Genomic DNA, 21,840 nt, shown 5'->3' with positions numbered 1-21,840 from the left:
ATGGAGGCCAACCCTGTGGGCCGGGACTGGACACACATGAGGCTCTAGGGCTGTTGCTAGGGATCCCAGGGTGTTCAGCGGGTGGGGTGCGGTGGGCACATGAAGGATACCGACCTTAACACTTCCTCCATGCCCTGCACTGCCCTGAGACACTTGGCTTTGGGCACATGCCAGTCCATGATGGCCCCGCCTGAGGGTATCATGTAGTACTGGAGAGGGGGCGGGTGGTGGAGGGTGTCTTGGAGGGGGCCAAGTGGGGAGTGTGTGCATGTGGGCGCAGAAGCACTTGAGAGCCCGCACCAGACCCTAAGGGAATCCTACACAAACCACATGCCAATCTGGTCTATAGGGAAGGAGCCTCAGAAACATACTCATGGATTTGGGGACCAGAGGCTGAGCATCACTCCCTAGCTGCCAAACCAGGGTATTCTCACAGCTGTATCCCGGCCCTCGCCCCGCCCTCACCCCAAACACACACACACACACACACACACACACACACACACACACACACACACACACAAACACACACACACTTTCAGAGATCCAGCAGCTGTCTACATGACTCCACCCACCAGGGTGACCAGCACAGCTGCCAGGATGGCCTTGGGTCTGCTGACCCCAAGCATCCAGGTCAAGGCGCCAGCCAAGAGGGGCCTCCCATGCTGACCCCGGTCCTGCTAGGGCAGTGGGTTGGTGGTGTCCCAGAAGTGAGAGCACACGCGGAGGTGTGAAAACAAGGGAGGAGACCACCCGACTCAATGGGACCCTAGGCCCAGCACGGGCTTCCCACCTGGCAGAAGGCCGCTCCTGGATGGACACAAGGGTAAAGGACAGGCAGCTGTGTTCACTGGTCAGGGCTCCAGGGTCGGCGGCCTGAGCCCCGTGGCCCATGGTCCCATGGTCTAATATTGAGATGGGAGAGGAGAAGGGCTTCCTTCCAAAACCTTGGCCTTGGTAGTGATGTGCGTTCAGGTGGATGCTGCCCTACATCATCCGAAGCAGGGACCACTAGGGTCCGGGGACATCCACAACCTCGCCTCAACAGGCAGGCCGACCAGGTCCCTGAGGAGGAGACAAGGACACATCAAAAGAAGAAACATTGCACCCACCTGCCCTCTTGTCACCAAACCCTGGGCCCCGGTCCCCACATTAACCGTCTCCTAGGCAGCACCAGGCAACCATTCTGACCTACCTCCTGATCTGTCACAATCCCTCTCCTCTGCACAGTCCTCTGCCTCCCACCCCTAACCTCCCACCTCCCCACCCTACCCTACACCAACTACCAGGCACCACTCAGGTTACTTCTCTTTCCCTTCTCTAACTTCCCCAAGACCCTGTCAGGCACGGAACTCTCTGTATCCTCTATGGACACCCACCTACCTGTGGCAGGGCCTAGGCACACACAGGACTCAGCTCTCTCAAGAGATTCAACTGGCCCGAGGACAGCAACAGAGAATTAAGGGACAAGAAGTAATTCTCACTCTTAACACCATCACCAGGATGCCTGCAGCACACACCCACCCTGTCTGTCCTTATGGATATCCCACAACATTCCAGGTGTCCTACACAAAATTCCCTCCAGGGGCCCAGACCCATGCAACAGAAAAAAGTGTCCACAGACAGAGTGGGTCTGCCCACCAGCCTGCATGAAAAAAACACCAACAATCACGAAAACACCCAACACCCCACATGCAGATTCTAATGTGTTCTCCCACCCTCTCTCATCCTGTCCCGCCCCCCTCTCTCTCCCTGTCGCCCCCCCTCATTTATCTATCCTCCTCTACCTCCACCTCTACCTCTATCTCTGTCTTTCTCTATCCTTCGCTCCTATGTACAGTCCCATCCCTGGTATCCACGGTAGCTAGGCCATGTTCCCTTGGGAAATGCTTTCCACTCCCCAACAGGAAGCCTTCCTTCCATGAGCACTGAAAGTCTCCAGAGGCCCTCCTCCACACTGCTGACATCTTCCATCATGAAGCCTCGAAGAAAATCACTCTCCCTGCCACCTGGAGACAAGCCTGTCTATGCTCTTCCAAATCTCTTTCTCTACAAAGCCTCATGGAGACATTTGCTTAGGATAAAAAGGGAGCTTCCTGGTGCCTTGGTAAGGGTGGAGGTCCTGACTTCCTAGACCTGCCTGGCAGGCCACTCCAATGGAGGGTCCCATCACCTTTCCAATGGTTCCTACACAATGCTCTCATCCACCATGCCCCGGCAAGGCCTGAGCCCCAAACCACACACACGATGCACCACTCCAAACCTTGTGCTCACCTGAGCTGGAGCTGAAGGAGAGAGCCCTAGAAGGCTTCCCCTGCATGCAAACCTGTCCTTCCTCTACATCCCAGAGCTGACCACCATAACTGTTACATACTGTGCCTCTCAGCCATTGCTTATGGCTTCTCACAGGACTAGGCCACAATAATCCCAGGTATACAAACACCCAACACACACATACACACACACACACACACACACACACACACACACACACACACACACACATACACACACATACACACACTCACAAACACTCCTCCATGCATAGCAGTTCTAGGACTCTAGATAGAGCTTTCCGTTCATTTCAGAGCCTTCTCTAAGTATTCTTCCTGCTGAGATGAGGCCTGCACAGGGGAGTGAGTGCAGGACAAGGGGATTTTTGACCTTTGACCCTGGGAGTTCTCCCTGGGTTTAAGGCAGAGTGAGCTAGGCAGGAGAACAGAGGAAGGAGTATGCGGTCTGCATGTGTGTCCTGCATAACACAGAGGAGGCTTGTCGGGGGAGGCAGGGACCATGAAACCTGGCCACCACGGTACCTACGATCTGCCATGCCTGTTTATGAGCACCCCTGAGTCCAAATCCTGTTCGAGCTGCTTCTACTGGGATTCACTTTGAGCCACCACACTGCCTTGCTGGGTACACACAACCACCTTGCATAGGATGATGATGGGGGGGGGGGCTTTAAGACCCCTTGTAGGGATCTGGGGATGTGGCTCTGCAGCAGGAACCTTTTCTGACAGGTCCCAGTCTCTGAATTCCACCTATAGCCCAGCTCAAGAGGAAAGCCTGTAAAAGGAACAAAAGGAAAGCCAGAGAGAAGGCCTGGCAGCCAGAGAGGAGAGGGGATGGCAGGGAGAGAGTTAAATGGATGACAGACATTTGGCCAAGGTGGCTAGCAACCAGGCCTGAGACCCTGAGTACCTCCCAGAGATGCAGGACACAGTTTGTGTGGTCTCCTAAAGTGAGCTGTGGATACCGCTAGGGAGGCTCAGACAAAAGCTAGGGGGTCCCAGTGTGGACTTGTGCACCACAGTAAGGGCAGGCGGTCCGGCACACGGGTAGGAAATTTCCCCAAAACGACCATGATGTAGCCCAGGCTGCACAATCCCCTGCTGAGAGGTCCTCTGCTGCGGCCAGACATGGCGGCCACAGGACCCGGGAGGCTGTGCTTCAGTGACCCGCAAGCCAAGCCTCGTGGCGCCCGCCCGGAGCTAGTCTCCTGGACCCTGCTTCCTCCTCCAGCTCTCCTGGCTCATGGAGCGGGCAAGAGAACCGCTTTGGTCCTGGGGGACCCAGGCGGGAGCCCTTCCCTAGGGGGCCACCTCCGTTTTCAGGGAAGCACAGGGACTTGCTGGCGGAATCGGCAAACTGAATCCGCGTGATGGCAGCAGAGCACCGAGAATGCCAACGGCCAAGGGTGCAGGGTGCTCTCCCTCCGCCCTTTGAAAAGCAAAAAAATTAAAAAAAAAAAAAAAAAAGAGTTCTCCTGCCAAGTTCCAAGATGGAGGCCAAGTAAGTATGAAGGGACTGAACTGACATGAGACTCTAGGGCTGCTGCTAGTAACCCCAGGGTGTTCAGCGGGTGGGGTGCTGTGTGCAGATGGAGGATACCAACCTTAACAGGTTCCTGCATGCCCTGCACTGCCCTGAGACACTTCGCTTTGGGCACGTGCCATCCCATGATAGCCCCGCCTGAGGGTATCATGTAGTACTTGGAGAGGGGGCAGTGGTGGAGGGTGTGATGGAGGGGGCCAAGTGGGGAGTGTGTGCATGTGGGCACAGAAGCACTTGAGAGCCCGCACCAGACCCTAAGGGAATCCTACACAAACCACATGCCAATCTGGACTAAAGGGGAGGAGTCTTAGAAACATACTCATGGATTTGGGAGCAGGGGTTGAGCATCACTCCCTAGCTGCCAAACCAGGGTATTCTCACAGCTGCATCCCTGCCCTCGCCCCGCCCTCACCCCAAACACACACACACACACACACACACACACACACACACACACACACACACACACACACACACACACAGCAGCTTTCAGAGATCCAGCAGCTGTCTACATGACTCCACCCACCAGGGTGACCAGTAAAGCTGCCAGGATGGCCTTGGGTCTGCTGACCCAAGCTTCAAGGTCAAGGGACCAGCCAAGAGGGGCCTCCCATGCTGACCCCGGTCCTGCTAGGGCAGTGGGTTGGTGGTGTCCCAGAACCGAGAGCACACACGGAGGTGTGAAAACAAGGGAGGAGACCACCCGACTCAATGGGACCCTAGGCCCAGCATGGGCTTCCCACCTGGCAGAAGGCCGCTCCTGGATGGACACAAGAGTAAAGGACAGGCAGCTGTGTTCACTGGTCAGGGCTCCAGGGTCGGTGGCCTGAGCCCCGTGGCCCATGGTCCCATGGTCTAATATTGAGATGGGAGAGGAGAAGGGCTTCCTTCCAAAACCTTGGCCTTGGTAGTGATGTGCGTTCAGGTGGATGCTGCCCTACATCATCCGAAGCAGGGACCACTAGGGTCCGGGGACATCCACAACCTCGCCTCAACAGGCAGGCCGACCAGGTCCCTGAGGAGGAGACAAGGACACATCAAAAGAAGAAACATTGCACCCACCTGCCCTCTTGTCACCAAACCCTGGGCCCCGGCCCCCACCTTAACCATCTCCTAGGCAGCACCAGGCAACCATTCTGACCTACCTCCAGCTCTGTCACAATCCCTCTCCTCTGCACAGTCCTCTGCCTCCCACCCCTAACGTCCCACCTCCCCACCCTACCCTACACCAACTACCAGGCCCCACACAGGAAACTTCTCTTTCCCTTCTCTAACTTCCCCAAGTCCCTGTCAGGCACGGAACTCTCTGTATCCTCTGTGGACACCCACCTACCTGTGCAGGGCCTAGGCACACACAGGACTCAGCTCTCTCAAGAGATTCAACTGGCCCGAGGACAGGAAATTAGAATTAAGGGACAAGAAGTAATTCTCACTCTTAACACCAACACCAGGATGCCTGCAGCACACACCCACCCTGTCTGTCCTTATGGATATCCCACAACATTCCAGGTGTCCTACACAAAATTCCCTCCAGGGGCCCAGACCCATGCAACAGAAAAAAGTGTCCACAGACAGAGTGGGTCTGCCCACCAGCTTGCATGAAAAACACCAACAATCTCGAAAACACCCAACAGCCCACATGCAGATTCTCATTTGCTCTCCCACCCTCTCTCATCCTGTCCCGCACCCCTCTGTCTCCCTTTCGCCCCCCCTCATTTATCTATCCTCCTCTACCTCCACCTCTACCTCTATCTCTGTCTTTCTCTATCCTTCGCTCCTATGTACAGTCCCATCCCTGGTATCCAGTGTAGTTTGGCCATGTTCAGTTGGGAAATGCTTTGAACTTCCCAACAGGAAGCCTTCCTTCCATGAGCACTGAAAGTCTCCAGATGCCCTCCTTCATACTGCTGAGATCTTCCATGAAGGAATCTAGAAGAAAATCACTCTCCATACCACCTGGAAACAAGCCTGTTTATGCTCTTCCAAATCTCCTTGTCTACAAAGTCTCCTGGAGACATTTGCTTAGGCTAAAAAGGGAGCTTCTTGGTGCTGGGGGTGCGTGTGGAGGCCCTGACTTCCTAGACCTGCTTGGCAGGCCACTCCAAAGGAGGCTCCTACCAACTTTCCAATGGTTCCTACACAATATTCTCATCCACCATGCCCCAGCAAGCCCTGTGCCCCAAACCCCACACATGAGGCACCAAACCTTGTGCTCATCTGAGCTGGGGCTGAAAAATGGAGCCCTAGAAGGCTTCCCCTGCATGCAAACCTGTCCTTCCCTTACATCCCAGAGCTGACCACGATAACTGTTACATATTGTGTCTCAGCCACTGCTTCTCACAGGACTAGGTCACAATAATCCCAGGTATACACAAACATCCAACACACACACACACACACACACACACACACACACACACACACACACACACACACAAGCACTTCTCCATGCGTAGCAGTTGTAGGACTCTAGATAGAGCTTTCTGTTAATTTCAGAGCTTTCTCTAAGTATTCTTCCTGCTGAGGTGATGCCTGGACAGGGGAGTGCAGGACAAGGGGCTTTTGGATCTTTGACCCTGGGAGTTCTTTCTGGGTTTAATGCAAAGGGAGCTAGGCAGGTGAACACAGGAAGGAATATTCGGCCTTCATGGGTGTCCTTCTTGAAACAGAGGAGGCTTGTCAGGGGAGGCAGGGGCCGTGAAATCTGGCCACCATTGTACCTAAATTCTGCCTGGCCTGTTTGTGAGCACCCTTGAGTCCAAACTCTGCTCTAGCTGCTTCTACTGGGATTCACTTGGAGCCACCACACTGCCTTACTGGGTACGCACAACCAGCTTGCATAGGATGATGATGATGTGAGGGGGATGTTCAGACTTTTTTTAGTGTTCTGGGGATATGGCTGTGGAGCAGGAAATTTTACGGACTGCTCCGAATTCTTCAATTCCTCCTGTAGCACAGTTCAAGGGGGAAAGCCTTGTAAAAGAAACAAAAGGCAAGCCAGAGAAAAGGCCTGGAAGACAGAGATTAGAGAGGATGCCAGGGAGTGAGTCAAATGGATGACAGACATGTGGCCACACTGACCATATGTCCCTAAGCTTTTGTGTACCACTCTAGATACCTGGTAGTATGTGTATGGTTTCCAGAAGTAAAATGTGGGTGCTGTTGGGAAAGCTCCACCATATTTAGTGGGTCATTATGTGGCCTTTTGCACATTGCTAAGTAGGGCATGAGAAATTCCCCACATCAACCCCGATGCAGCCTAGAATGGCATGATTCTCCATGGGACAGTGACAGCAATTCTTCTGAGAGAATATTTAATTTAAATATATGTGATCTTATACAGCATTCATACGTATTATATATTTTTATTTTTAATTTGTATATAATATATATATATATCATATGATTATGTTAATTATTCTATCCTGACCCTTATAGTTTCAAATGACATTGAAACCCCACTCTTTATCTTTCCTATAAGGATATAAACACGGAGTAATTTCCTTGACTTAAAAATATACTTAAAGAGGCCGGCCCCCAGCTCCCATCTTGCTCCGGACTTCCCTTTTGGAAAACTGGTTCCCTGCTAGCCCCACCGGGAAGGATCCCCTTCTCCAAGACCCCTGGCAGGCCCTGCAGTCTCCACGCCCTGCCCCCACGCCCATCCGCCTGAGCCCCAAGCCTCTTCCTGAGACTTAGAGGCCGGCCCCCAGCTCCCATCTTGCTCCGGACTTCCCTTTTGGAACACTGGTCTGGCTGAACCAAGTGTGCGGATAAGGCCAGTAACGAAGCACAAGGAGATGGGCAGACGTCAAGGCAGAAACATATACAACAAAATGAATAGCAATACAGCATCACCAGGCCCTAGCCCTCCTCCAACACCTAGACCTGATCATCAGAAATTGGAAGAAGCAGAAGAAAACAACCTTATGAATGACATCATGAAGAAGCTAGAGGCTTGTGTAGAGGAAAAGACAAAAAAATGTGAAGAACGCTGTAAACAACTAGAGGAAAGGGCAAACAAATTAGAAGAAATCAATAAAGTCCTGGAAGAAAACAATAAAATACTGAGAGAAAATCAAGAAAAATCAATGAAACAAATGAAGGAAACAGTCCAAGACCTGAAAAGCGAAATAGAAAAAATGAAGAAGACACAAACAGAGGGAATGCTGGAAATAGAAAATCTGAGAAAACGATTGGGAACTTCAGATGCAAGTATAATCAACAGAATGCAAGAGATGGAAGAGAGGATCTCTAGCGTTGAAGATACAGTAGAAGAAATACATTCATCAGTCAAAGAAAACACTAAAGCCAACAAAGTCATGAACCAAAATGTCCAAGAAATTTGGGACACCATGAAAAGACCAAACCTAAGAATAATAGGGGTCGAAGAAGGAGAAGAGTACCAACTCAAAGGCACAGAAAATATATTCAACAAGATCATAGAAGAAAACTTTCCCAACTTAAAGAAGGAAATGCCTATGAAGATACAAGAAGCTTATAGAACACCAAACAGACTAGACCCCCAAAAAAAGTCCCCTCGCCACATAATAGTTAAACAACTAAACGTACAGAATAAAGAAAGAATATTAAGAGCAGCAAAGGAAAAAGGCCAAGTGACATATAAAGGCAAACCCATCAGAATAACACCCGATTTCTCAATGGAGACTTTGAAAGCCAGAAGAACCTGGACAGATGTAATGCAGACACTAAGAGACCATGGATGTCAGCCTAGACTAATATACCCAGCAAAACTTTCAATCACCATAGATGGAGTGAACAAGACATTCCATGACAAAGCCAGATTTAAACAATACTTATCCACAAACCCAGCCCTACAGAAAGCACTAGAAGGAAAATTCCAACCTAAGGAAGTCAGATACACCCTCGAAAACACAGGCAACAGATAAAGCCACAGCAGTAAACCCCAACGTATAGAAGTACCCACACATCACCACCAAAAAATAACAGGAATGAACAATCACTGGTCATTAATTTCCCTCAATATCAATGGACTTAATTCACCTATAAAAAGACATAGGCTTACAGAATGGATACGAAAGCAGGACCCATCTTTCTGCTGCATACAAGAAACACATCTCAAATTCAAAGATAGACACTACCTAAAAATAAAAGGCTGGGAAAAGACTTTCCAATCAAACGGTCTTAAGAAACAAGCGGGTGTAGCCATCCTGATATCCAGCAAAATACACTTCAAACTAAAATCAATCAAAAGAGATCAAGAAGGGCATTACATACTCATCACAGGAAAGATCCACCAAGATGAAGTCTCAATTCTGAATATTTATGCCCCAAACACAAGGGCACCCACATATGTAAAAGAAACATTACTAAAGCTTAAATCACATATAAAACCCCACACATTAATAGTGGGAGACCTCAACACCCCACTTTCACCACTGGACAGATCTCCCAAATTGAAACTTAACAGAGACATAAAGGACTTAACTGATGTCATGACTCAAATGGACTTAATCGATATCTACAGAACATTCCATCCTAACAAAAAAGAATATACCTTCTTCTCAGCACCCCATGGAACCTTCTCTAAAATTGACCACATACTTGGCCACAAAACAAATCTAAACAGATACAAAAGAATTGGAATAACCTCCTGTGTTCTATCAGACCACCATGGTCTAAAGTTGGATTTCAACAACAACAAAAACTACAGAAAACCTGCAATCTCATGGAAACTGAATAATACCCAACTGAATCACCAATGGGTTAAGGAAGAAATAAAGAAAGAAATTAAAGACTTCCTAGAGATCAATGAAAATGAAGACACCACATATCCAAATTTATGGGACACTATGAAAGCAGTACTAAGAGGGAAATTCATAGCACTAAATGCCCACATAAATAAGTTGGAGAAATCTCACACTAGAGACTTAACAGCATACCTGAAAGCTCTAGAACAAGAGGAAGCACAGTCTCCCAGGAAAAATAGACGCCAGGAAATTATCAAAGTGAGAGCTGAAATCAATAAAATAGAAACAAAGAGAACAATACAAAAAATTAATGAAACAAAGAGTTGGTTCTTTGAGAAAATCAACAAGATAGACAAGCCCTTATCCAAACTAACCAAAAGACAGAGAGAGAGCATCCAAATCAACAAAATCAGAAATGAAAAGGGGGACATAACAACAAACATTGAGGAAATCCAGAGAATCATCAGGTCATACTTCAAAAACCTCTATTCGACAAAACTGGAAAACCTAAAAGAAATGGATAACTTTCTGGATAGGTACCACATACCTAAGTTAAATCAAGACCAGATAAACTATTTAAATAGTCCAATAACCCCTAACGAAATAGAAACAGTCATTAAAAGTCTCCCAACCAAAAAAAGCCCAGGACCAGATGGTTTCAGCGCAGAATTCTACCAGATCTTCAAAGAAGAGTTAATACCAATACTCTCTAAATTGTTCCACACAATAGAAACAGAAGGAACATTACCAAACTCCTTCTACGAGGCTACAATTACCCTAATTCCTAAACCAAACAAGGATACAACAAAGAAAGAGAACTACAGACCGATCTCCCTCATGAACATTGATGCAAAAATACTCAATAAAATACTGGCAAACAGACTCCAAGAACACATCAAAACAATTATCCACCATGATCAAGTAGGATTCATTCCAGGGATGCAAGGGTGGTTCAACATACGAAAGTCCGTCAATATAATACACCATATAAACAAACTCAAAGAAAAAAACCATATGATCATCTCACTGGATGCAGAAAAGGCATTTGACAAAATCCAACACCCCTTCATGATAAAGGTATTAGAGCGATCAGGAATACAGGGAACATACCTAAACATAATAAAGGCAATTTACAGCAAGCCAACAGCCAACATCAAATTAAATGGAGAGAAACTCAAAGCAATTCCACTAAAATCAGGAACGAGGCAAGGCTGTCCACTCTCCCCATACTTATTCAATATAGTACTTGAAGTTCTAGCCAGAGCAATAAGACAACATAAGGAGATTAAGGGGATACAAATTGGAAAGGAAGAAGTCAAGCTTTCCCTATTTGCAGATGACATGATAGTATACTTGAGCGACCCCAAAGATTCCACCAAGGAACTGATACAGCTTATAAACACCTTCAGCAACATAGCAGGATACAAGATCAACTCAAAAAAATCAGTAGCCCTCCTATATACAATGGACAAAGAAGTGGAGAAGGAAATCAGAGATACATCTCCCTTTACTATAGCCACAAATGGCATAAAATACCTTGGGGTAACACTAACCAAGCAAGTGAAGGACCTATATGACAAGAACTTTAAGTCCCTGAAAAAAGAAATTGAAGAAGATGTCAGAAAATGGAAAGATCTCCCATGCTCATGGATAGGCAGGACTAACATAGTAAAAATGGCAATCTTACCAAAAGCAATCTACAGATTCAATGCAATCCCCATCAAAATACCAACACAATTCTTCACAGACCTGGAAAGAATAATACTCAAATTCATATGGAAAAACAAAAAACCCAGGATAGCCAAAGGAATCCTGTACAATAACACAACTTCTGGAGGCATCACGATCCCTGACTTCAAGCTCTACTATAGAGCTACAGTAATAAAAACAGCTTGGTACTGGCATAGAAACCGACATGTGGACCAATGGAATCGAATTGAAGACCCTGACATTAATCTGCACACCTATGAACATATAATTTTTGACAAAGAAGCCAAAAGTGCACAATGGAAAAAAGAAAGCATCTTCAACAAATGGTGCTGGCAAAACTGGATATCAACATGTAGAAGGCTGCAAATAGATCCATATCTATCACCGTGCACAAAACTTAAGTCCAAGTGGATCAAGGACCTCAACATAAATCCAGCTACCCTGAACCTGCTAGAAGAGAAAGTAGGAAGTAGTCTTGAACACATTGGCATTGGAGACTACTTCCTAAATAGAACACCAGTAGCACAGACTCTGAGAGAAACAATCAATCAATGGGACCTTTTGAAACTGAGAAGCTTTTGTAGAGCAAAGGATACGGTCAACAAGGCAAAGCGACAGCCTACAGAATGGGAAAAGATCTTCACCAACCCCACATCTGACAGAGGACTGATATCCAGAATATATAAGGAACTCAAGAAATTAGACATCAAAATGCCCAACAGTCCAATTAAGAAATGGGCTATAGAACTAAACAGAGAATTCTCAACAGAGGAAACTCAAATGGCCGAAAGACATTTAAGGAATTGCTCAACATCCCTAATCATCAGGGAAATGCAAATCAAAACAACTCTGAGATACCACCTTATGCCTGTCAGAATGGCTAAGATCAAAAACACTGAAGACACCTTATGCTGGAGAGGATGTGGAGCTAGGGGAACTCTCCTCCACTGCTGGTGGGAATGCAAGCTTGTACAACCACTTTGGAAATCAATATGGCGCTTTCTTAGAAAATTGGGAATCAATCTCCCCCAAGATCCAGCTATACCACTCTTGGGCATATACCCAAGAAATGCTCAACCACACCATAAGAGCACTTGTTCAGCTATGTTCATATCAGCATTGTTTGTAATAGCCAGAACATGGAAACAACCCAGATGCCCTTCAACTGAAGAATGGATAAACAAAATGTGGTACATATACACAATGGAATACTACTCAGCAGAAAAAAACAATGGCATCATGAGGTTTGCAGACAAATGGATGGATCTAGAAAAAATCATCCTGAGTGAGGTAACCCAGACTCAGAAAGACAAACATGGTATGTACTCACTCATAGCAGGATACTAGACATGAAACAAGGATGAATTGTCTGCTACTCACATCACCAGGGAGGCTACCCGGAAAACAGGACCCCAAGAAAGACACAGGGATCGCCCAATGACAGAGAAATGGAATGAGATCTACATGAACAGCCTGGACATGAGTGGGGGTAATGAAAGGCGAGGGTCGAGGGAAAGAGAGCTTGGGGGAGCAGGAGATCCCAGCTGGATCAACAACAGAGAGGGAGAACAAGGAATAGGAGACCATGGTAAATGAAGACCACATGAGAACAGGAAGAAGCAAAGTGCTAGAGAGGCCCACAGAAATCCACAAAGATACCCACACAACAGACTGCTGGCAATGGTCGAGAGACAGCCCGAACTGACCTACTCTGGTGATGGGATGGCCAAACACCCTAATTGTTGTGCTAGAAACCTCATCCAACTACTGAGGGATCTGGATGCAGAGATCCATGACTAGGCCCTGGGTGGATCTCTGGGAGTCCAATTAACGAGAATGAGGAGGGTTTATATGAGCGAGAATTGTTGAGACCAAGGTTGGATAAAGCACAGGGACAAATAGCCAAATGAATGGAAACACATGAACTATGAACCAATGGCTGAGGGGTCCACACTGGATCAGGCCCTCCGAATGGGTGAGACAGTTGATTGGCTTGATCTGTTTGGGAAGCATCCAGGCAGTGGGACCAGATCTTGTGCTCATTGCATGAGTTGGCTGTTTGAAACCTGGGGCCTATGCAGGATTGTTTGGCTCGGCCTGGGAGGAGGGGACTAGACCTACCTGGACTGAGTCTACCAGGTTGACCTCAGTCTGTGGGGAAGGCTTTGCCCTGGAGGAGATGGGAATGGGGGGGGGGGGCGTTGGGGGGAAGGTGAGGGGGACGGGAGGGGGGAGAACAAGGGAATCCGTGACCGATATGTAGAACTGAATTGTATTGCAAAATAAATTAAAAAAAAAATAAAAAAATAAAAAAAATAAAAAAAAATAAAAATATACTTAAAATTGATGTCGACATATAAAAAGTTGTAACAGTCATAGAAGAAGAATTGTAAGATCACAGAGGTGTCTCAGGTAAAAGCATTTCCTTGTGTGCGCCTGAAAACCTGTGTCTAGATCCTCTGCAAATTATACCGCCCCTGCTGTTCTACCTTTGTTTAGGTAGATAGAAATTAAAGAAGCGAGCAGAATAACGCCAAAATTTTGAGGTCCACCATTTTGGAGTGTGCGCTGAAAATGCAAAAATAAGAGAGACCCTGTTTCAGACAAGGTTAACAATGAAAACCAACTGGATATAATTGTTCTAACCACTGTGTATACGTGCCTCATGCACTACACATACACACACTTTGTATACACACACACATACACACACTTTGTATACACACACACACATACACACACTTTGTATACACACACACACATAGAAAATTAAAAGATAAAGTAAACTTCAAAAATAATTCTGCCGTGCTGAATGTGTTATAAGAGGCCTCTTATCTTAGCCTTGGGTGATGAAAGCAGGAGTATGTTGGAGACAAGACACTTAGTTTGAAAAATAATAGAGGAAGAGAGCCTAAAGCTTCTCAGGTGTCAAGTCACCTTGGAGTATACACAAACTTGAGAAAGAGCGATGGCTATGTACAGGAAGTTCCTAGTTCCATGCCTGGTTCACTGATAAACCTTGATAAACCTTGTAGCGATGCAGAAACTAAGTGGAGAGGTAACTTCTTTTGTGTTGTTTTGTGTATTAGGACATTCCTTTATCATTCTAGACTCTAGAGGAGGAAGCTTAAGTATTCCTACATTTGAGTAAAAACACAGCAAAAAAAAAAAAAAAGCCCGTGGCTATATGTGAACATAATATTCATCGTGGTAAATAAATAGGGACTATGATATCAATCTCTTCAGAAACTTTAAGTTTTAAATAATGCTGCATTGGAGGCTTATGCTTCAGTATGATTAACCACCAATACAAGAATACAGAGGAACACCCACAAATACCGACAATGCCCTCATTTGTAAATAATTTGCATTTTGACCTGTTTTTTAAAATAGGACTTGCTCTTTTTAGGCATATTATGTATTATTATAGACTTTGGTATCAGAAAGAAGTTTTTCTTAAAACTTTTAAAATTTAAGTTTCATTATTCCTTTAATATTCCAGGGAGCAAGTGGTTGTAGGGCAGAGTGCTTTTCCTCACATGAGCAAGGTCCTGGTAAATCAGTGCTGTAAAATATTCATAACCATGATTTCATATCTTCTCTAGTTCACAAAACTCTAGAGTCTAGACCAGTGAAAATGTGACTGGCCGGTGGTCCATGTCTTTAATCTGAGCATTTGGGAGACTTAGGTAGAAGGATTTCTTAGATGGAGGACAGCCTGGTCTACAGAGCGAGTTCCAGGGCAGCCAGGGCTACACAAAGAAACCCTGTCTTTCTGGAAAGAAAAAAAGGCCCCTGATATTTTGTGAGATCTTTCCAATGCACACTCAGAAAGGCAGCTGTTTTTGGTGATGTTTTCCCCTCTGAAACATCCCCGAAAGTAAACGTTCTTGCAGTAAGTTTGGGGAACCCGCACAGCCTTGCACAGGGCGGCCACACTTTGGCGATTACTTAGCTCAAACCACCACAGCACCCGCGCCTAAATGGCGGTGCACAGGCAGAGAGTAGGGGGCCCTGCTTAGAGCTGAGTCCCTGAGCCCTCTCTGGCCTCCCGCAGCCTCCTCTGGACCAGGGAAGTGATTCCGGGTCCCCCACGAGGCCCTTCCACCAGGCTTTCCGGATGCTGCCCAGTGCACAAACTCAAGTGTCCCTAAACTCATGAACAAGGCCATCCCACGTGGTGTCTCCTCCACCTGCCAGAGGGTCCGTCCCAGTGAGCGCCAAGTCCCAAGGCTCCAGGCTCAGGGACACACACTCAGGGACTGGAGAGGCCCTGGCTCCAGAGAGATCGCTCAAGCTACCAGGAAGGTGGGGATAATGCAAGAATCTTACGTGGTCCAGGCAGGGCCGTCCTGTGGTCGGATCTCAGGCCTCTGGGGGGCTGCAAGCGCCAGCAGCGTGCACTTGGCGCCTTCTTCCCACTCTCCCACCTCTTGGTTGAGGGGGAAGTAGGAAAGGAAGAAGGAAATTCCTGTCCCTCTGAGTGCTGGCCCCGCCCAGCGGATAACTGATCTATCCTAGATCCGCCCCAGAGTCTCAAAGGGGCGGGACCTGTGGACCTGGGAAAGCCGCGAGGGTTTCTTTGCTACTTCCTGAGAAAATCTTTGGCTCCATTAAGTGAGACAAAGGGTGACTGAGGGAACCATATAACGGGAAATTAGCATTTACGGGAGAAACAAGCTTAAATATGTTTTAATAAGGATTAAAGTGTTGTGCCACCACACCCCTTCGGGTGTTTTTCCTGCATATATGTGTGTGTACCACAAGCATTCCTTGTGCCCACATAGGACAGAAGAGGAACTGAGAGGGCACTGGATCCCTTGGAACCGAAGTTATAGACACAGATGGTGGTGAGCTGCCGCAGAAGTGCTGGGAACTGTGCCTGGGTCCTTTGGAAGAGCAGTGGTTGCTTGCTCTTCAGGAGGGGCATGTCCTCAAGTTCTGGCAGGCAACCAGACCAATGGCAACAGTTTATATTGTCTGAGGAAATCTCTTGGACTATCAAACCACAAAACTCAAAGGAGGTTTCACACACCTGGCACCAGATTTTTTTCTCCTAATGTCTGTGCTTCCAGGGGAGGGCATTATTCCCCAGGATGGGATATTTCCAATTAAACTACATGTACATATTTTGTATATGCATTTTTAAGAAAGCCTATGAGAACTAGATCTGTCTATGGAGTTTTTCAAACACCCAAAGCATTCTTTATCCATTCCCTCTCCTGCTAGCTTTCCCACCCCATACATCACCTTTCCCCCACCCCCACCCCCACCCCCGTCATTTCCCTCCCCACTTATGTTTCCCCCCATTTCCCCTTCCTGTCTTCATGGTACCTGTGCTCTACTACAGAGCCAAGAAACCAAAAGAGATATTCCCTTTTTATATGTGCTCTGTGCTTGTTAAACGTCTTTGCTGTTGTTGGTGTTTCATTTTTCTAGAGACAGAGTTTCTCTGTGTACCCCTGGCTGTCCTGGACCTCGCTCTGTAGATTCAGACTGGCCTCAAACTCAGAGATCTACCTGCATCTGCCTAAGTACTGGAACTAAATATGTGTGCTACCACCTCCCAGTGTTAATTTTTTAAATTAGCAGACAAATTGTTGCCTTTCGTTATTGATGAAATGACATTTTTATAGACGTGTTTCATTTTACTTTTTCATTCCCCCTTCCCCCACTCTACCCTGTACCCCTGATTTCCTCTTTCTATCTGATCGTCCTGTACCTCCACTCAAATAGTCCTTCTCCTATTTGGTTGAAAGCAGCCCATTCTACTTAAAATTCCTTCCATGTATGTTCCTGATACCATTTTTCACATGACCTCAAGTGTGAAACAAGACACATGTCCATTTTCTGATGAATGTTTAAACAAAATGCTTAAATGTTTTCATTTTGTTGTTTCTGAAACAAGGACAAACACTGTAGCCTGAGCTGGCTGAACTACATCCCTAGCTCTTTTTAATCAAAAATTTGTTTTGAGACAGGGTCTGGCTAAGTTGCCCAAGCCAGCTTTGAACTTCCTACCCTCCTGCTTTTACCTCCAGAGTAGCTGGAGTTACAAGTCTGCACCACCAGGCCAAGCAAGTGAGGAATAGTTTAATTCAAGTATCTTATCCAAACTGTTCTGTAAGTTATTCTGTTCATTTTCTAAAAACATTGACAACATATTTGTATATCATTAAATATTTGCATCCTATTCTGGGTGACTGTGCTGAGAACTGAACCTCATGCTTAATATATACCCCAGTCCCTACATCTCTACATTAGCCCCTATATCTTTACATTTCCTTATTATTTCACTATGTCATTTAAGGAACTACATATGGCCTAGCGTTGGGTTAGGGTAGGATGAATACTCTTTTTGCTCCAATGGTTTTACTGCCTGATTCAAAGAAGAATATGGATAACACATCATGTTTCAGAAAGTTACTAGGAGGTCCTGTGTCTGTCTATTGTAGTCAGACTTTCATTTTTCACCAGCCAGTTCCCCCCCAAAAAAACCACAAAGAAACTTCTTATTAATTATAAATGTGCAACCAATTGCTAAGACTTGATTTTTAGCTAGGCCTTGTAACTTAAATTAACCCATTTCTATTAATCTATGTGCTGCCATATCACTCATGGCTGGTTACCTCATATCCTGCTCCCTCTGTATCTTGCCAATGACACTCAGACTCAGCCCTTGTCCCTCCCAGCATTCTCTCTGCCCAAAAAAATCCTGTCTAGGTATTGAAGAATCGGCTTTTTATTCACAAAGAGAGCAATACATATTTACAGTGTACAGAGATTGTTCCACAACAGTCTATAGCCAGCTAGAAATTACAGTTGAGTACAATGTTCAAACCAGATGTTCCTCTGTCAATGCAAAAACAGCTTTTGTGGAGAGAGAGCTCATTTGGTAGATAGCTTACCAAGTATGCAGGAAGTCCTGGCTGGATTTGATTCCCAGCACCACAAAATTCAAGCATGGTGGTACATGAATATAACCCCAGCACATAAGGGGTAGAGTTAGGAAGATCAGAAATTCAAGATCATCCTTGACTACATAGTGAATTTGGGAATAGCCTGGGTTACTGATGAATCAGCCTTCCTCCAACTTAGATTTAAAGATCATCTTATAATAAAGACAAACTATTTTCATTCCTAATTATGATTAAACCTCTGCTTCTCAAGGATTGGGCTATATGTCACCTGTAACCTTATCTACACATGGTTCTCTATGGCCTGCTCTGAGAAAAGACAACCATATCTTTGTTTCAAAATGTTGTTATGACTACCTGTTGTTATAACTAAATTGTTATGCCCACCTTGCCACTATGTCTTTGTTTGAGGAGACTGTTATGATGAACTTGTTATGCTTTTGTTCTCTTCCTGTAACACCACCTACTTTGTCCACCAAATCCTCCCTTTTGGAAAGCCCCTACCTCTAAGCTACAAAACCCTTTTCTCCCTCATGTCCATTGTTGACCTCTTGACTCCAACTTAGGGGAGGGCAGTCCATGTACACAAATAAAAATAAAAAAGCTTGCTTTAATTAACTTGGCAATGATGACTTGGGTTGGTGATCTTTCTCCCCTCATCTTTGGTATTAAGTTTAAGCTCTCTCTCTCTCTCTCTCTCTCTCTCTCTCTCTCTCTCTCTCTCTCTCTCTCTCTCTCTCTCTCTGTGTGTGTGTGTGTGTGTGTGTGTGTTTTCAAGTCAGGGTTTCACCATGTAGACCACACTGTGCTAGTGTGCTAGAACCAGCTCTGTAGACCAGACTGTCCCCAAACACAGAGATTTGCCTGCCTCTGGCTCCCAAGTGCTGGGATTAAAGAAGTGAGCCACTACCACCTGGCAAGAAATTCTATTAAAAAAAACCAGCAATGATAAAATCCCATGATACACTTGCAATATATTGAATTAGAGTTTTCAAAATCTTTTGGCACCATTAACAATATAGGATTATGAATATGTGCTTGTAGCACACCCAGAACAATTGACATAAGATAGGACACGGAAAAAGAATTCCCTGCTTATTGAATAAATATTGTTAATGAATTTCTAATGGCATGTGCCACCTCTGCCCTGTGTGCTCTCGCTCTCTCTGCCCCAGTTCTATTGATGGGAGCATCAAGTATGGGAGATTGAAGCTAGCTGGGTAAAATCTAGTATAAGCTCAATAATCATTTAATAATATTCCAAGCCTTTGGGTGGGTAGAAAGTAGTGATCTGTTGCTTTATTCCAAGAGGATTTCACTTGATAGTACAGGGATATTAGTTCATACAGAGAGGTGTGTAGTCTGAAGTTTTCCTGTGCCCTGCCTGGTCCCACAGCTGCTCAAACCCAAAAAAACTTACAGAGGCTTATATTAATTATGAATTGTATGGTGATGGCCTATGGCTCAAGCTTCTTACTAGGTAGCTCTTATAACTAAAATCAGCCCATTTCTATTAATCAATATGTCACCACGTGTTCCATGACTTTACCTGTGTGCCATTACGTGCTGCTTCTTTGACTGCAAGATAGTGTCTCTCCTGCCTCTTCTTTTTCCTTTCCCTATCTCCCTTGGATTTTCCCACCTGGTTCCTTCCTGCCCTGCCATAGGCCAATGCAGCTTTATTTATCAACCAATCAGAGCAACACATATTCACAGCATACAGAAAGATCCCACAGCCCTTTCCCTTTTCTATCTAATAAAAAGGAAAGTTTTAACTTTCACATAGTAAAACTGCATATAATAGAAGAGTTATCAAGCAAGAATTGCAGTTATAATATCTAGACTATTTGTATTTGGCAAAAATCAAAGAAAATATTCTATCTAGCCTATATTTGTGAGTCTAAAGTTTTGTATTTAATTTATCATTTATCATAATTAAGGAAAAATTATAATTATAATTATCTTTCCTTCAACTACATCAAAGACTCCAGAAGGATATATTACCTAAGCAAACAGGAAGTGCATTGTAAGCAACTTCCAAAAATCTAACATAACACAGAGAGCTGGCTGCCTGTACAAGTTTTTGTGTTTGAGTCTCTCTCAGTTTTCTGCAAGGAATCATGACCACACCTAACAGCAAGTTTGAAGTCTCTAAAAAGATGATGGGGCCCCACAATGACTATTCCACATGGACAATAATAATACCACTAAGCTGACAAACATCACCCAAAGATAAGCTTTGGACTACAAACTGCTCAGGACAATTCCAAAATGGCTCTCTGCGATGATCCAGCCTCACAGACTTCTTGAACAAGGACTTGAGATAATCCCTGCACTTTTGCATTATGCAGAGACTGGACAACAAATGATAGAGCTACCTCCCCCAGGACTTGACAATTAATTCAAAATTTTTCTTTTCAGGATCCCCTAAAGATTCCTTTGTCCCCAAACAGCAGGAATTAATTTTACTAACATGATGCCCACATTCCCAAGAGGTGGTGTTTGGTCTGTTTATGGGTTTATGATAATTATTGTTTAGGATGGTTGGTTACAATTTGTTATTGTTAAGGATCAGAAAAAAAGGATAAAAAAGGAGATTAGATAAATCTTGTAGGTAGGTTCTTGTTTGAAAAGAAAAGAAAAAAAAGGAAAAAGAAAAAAGAAGATAGAGATATGAGATAGATTATTGAATCTACCCTGAAAAAAAAGACATAGAGATGATAATATAAAGGGTAGATTATGGAATCTACTCTAAAAAGAAAAAAGCGAGGATATAGATATGATATAGACAAAATGGTCAATTATTGAATCTACTTTTAGAAGGCAACTACTAGTTTCATATGCTTAGGTAATATATCCTTCTGGAGTCTTTGATGTAGTTGAAGAAAAGATAATTATAATTATAATTTTCCTTAATTATAATAAATGATAAATTAAATACGAAACTTTAGACTCACAAATATAGGCTAGATAGAATATTTACATTGGATTGGATTTTTGTATGTTGTATACAAATTATGTATATTGATACAAATGTGGGATTGATTTTGTTAGAAAATGCTGTATGACTATTTTTAATCTTGTTCAAGATATTGTACCTCTACAGTTCATTTAATAGTGTAATGCAATTGACAAGTCCTTGAAAGTTATCATTACCAACTACTGGGATATAAAGAAATGAAAGTTAGTAGTTAGTCACTACAATCGAACTTGTAGTCATGTTAGGTATGTTTTCATGGTCAAGCAGGAATATAATTTAGGTAGACAGATTATCTTCAAACACTTCAGAGATCTATGGAATAAGGCATTTAAAATATTTTCATAACATGGACTTTTTTTTTCATTTTTTTATGACTATGAGACATGTCTGCTCCTGGCAGCACCAACCTACTTGAGAGAAGATGGGTATTGAAGAAACTTCATATGGAGTTTACTTTCATTGTGGCAAAAGTTAGCCACTGGGCAAGAAAGTGCCCTCTCATCAACTGCTGACAGTATGCTATCCAAAATGAACAAGCAGGGTACAAAACAATGGAGTGCTGATCCTTGCCAAGACAAGGTAGGAAGGCTCTTTAGAAAATCTTGCTTCCCACAGGAGTCTGTCAGATATGCTAAGCCTGTAGACTGAAAATGATGCCCCAATATCG

General features: G+C 44.9%; 1 protein-coding gene across 3 annotated transcripts in view; it reads right to left on the bottom strand.

Moving 5' to 3' along the window:
• LOC128110079 (interleukin-13 receptor subunit alpha-2-like) overlaps positions 1-21,840 on the bottom strand; it is a 128,398-nt gene that overhangs the window by 40,005 nt on the left and 66,553 nt on the right. The window contains exons 1-3 of one of the 3 annotated variants that reach the window (XM_052737848.1): positions 15,609-15,752; positions 4,578-4,849; positions 794-1,065 (exon numbers count right to left, since the gene is read on the bottom strand). The gene's annotated coding sequence lies outside the window, so the exon portion shown is untranslated. Of the gene's footprint in view, positions 1-793; positions 1,066-1,383; positions 1,675-4,577; positions 4,850-15,608; positions 15,753-21,840 lie in introns of those variants that run through there. The other 2 variants (XM_052737840.1, XM_052737858.1) reach the window with 2 other exon arrangements.

This window comes from Peromyscus californicus, unplaced genomic scaffold (genome assembly GCF_007827085.1).
Source record: "Peromyscus californicus insignis strain IS unplaced genomic scaffold, ASM782708v3 Scaffold_10__1_contigs__length_136768540, whole genome shotgun sequence".
NCBI classification, from domain to species: domain Eukaryota; kingdom Metazoa; phylum Chordata; class Mammalia; order Rodentia; family Cricetidae; genus Peromyscus; species Peromyscus californicus.
This window is presented reverse-complemented; position numbering and strand designations above follow the sequence as displayed.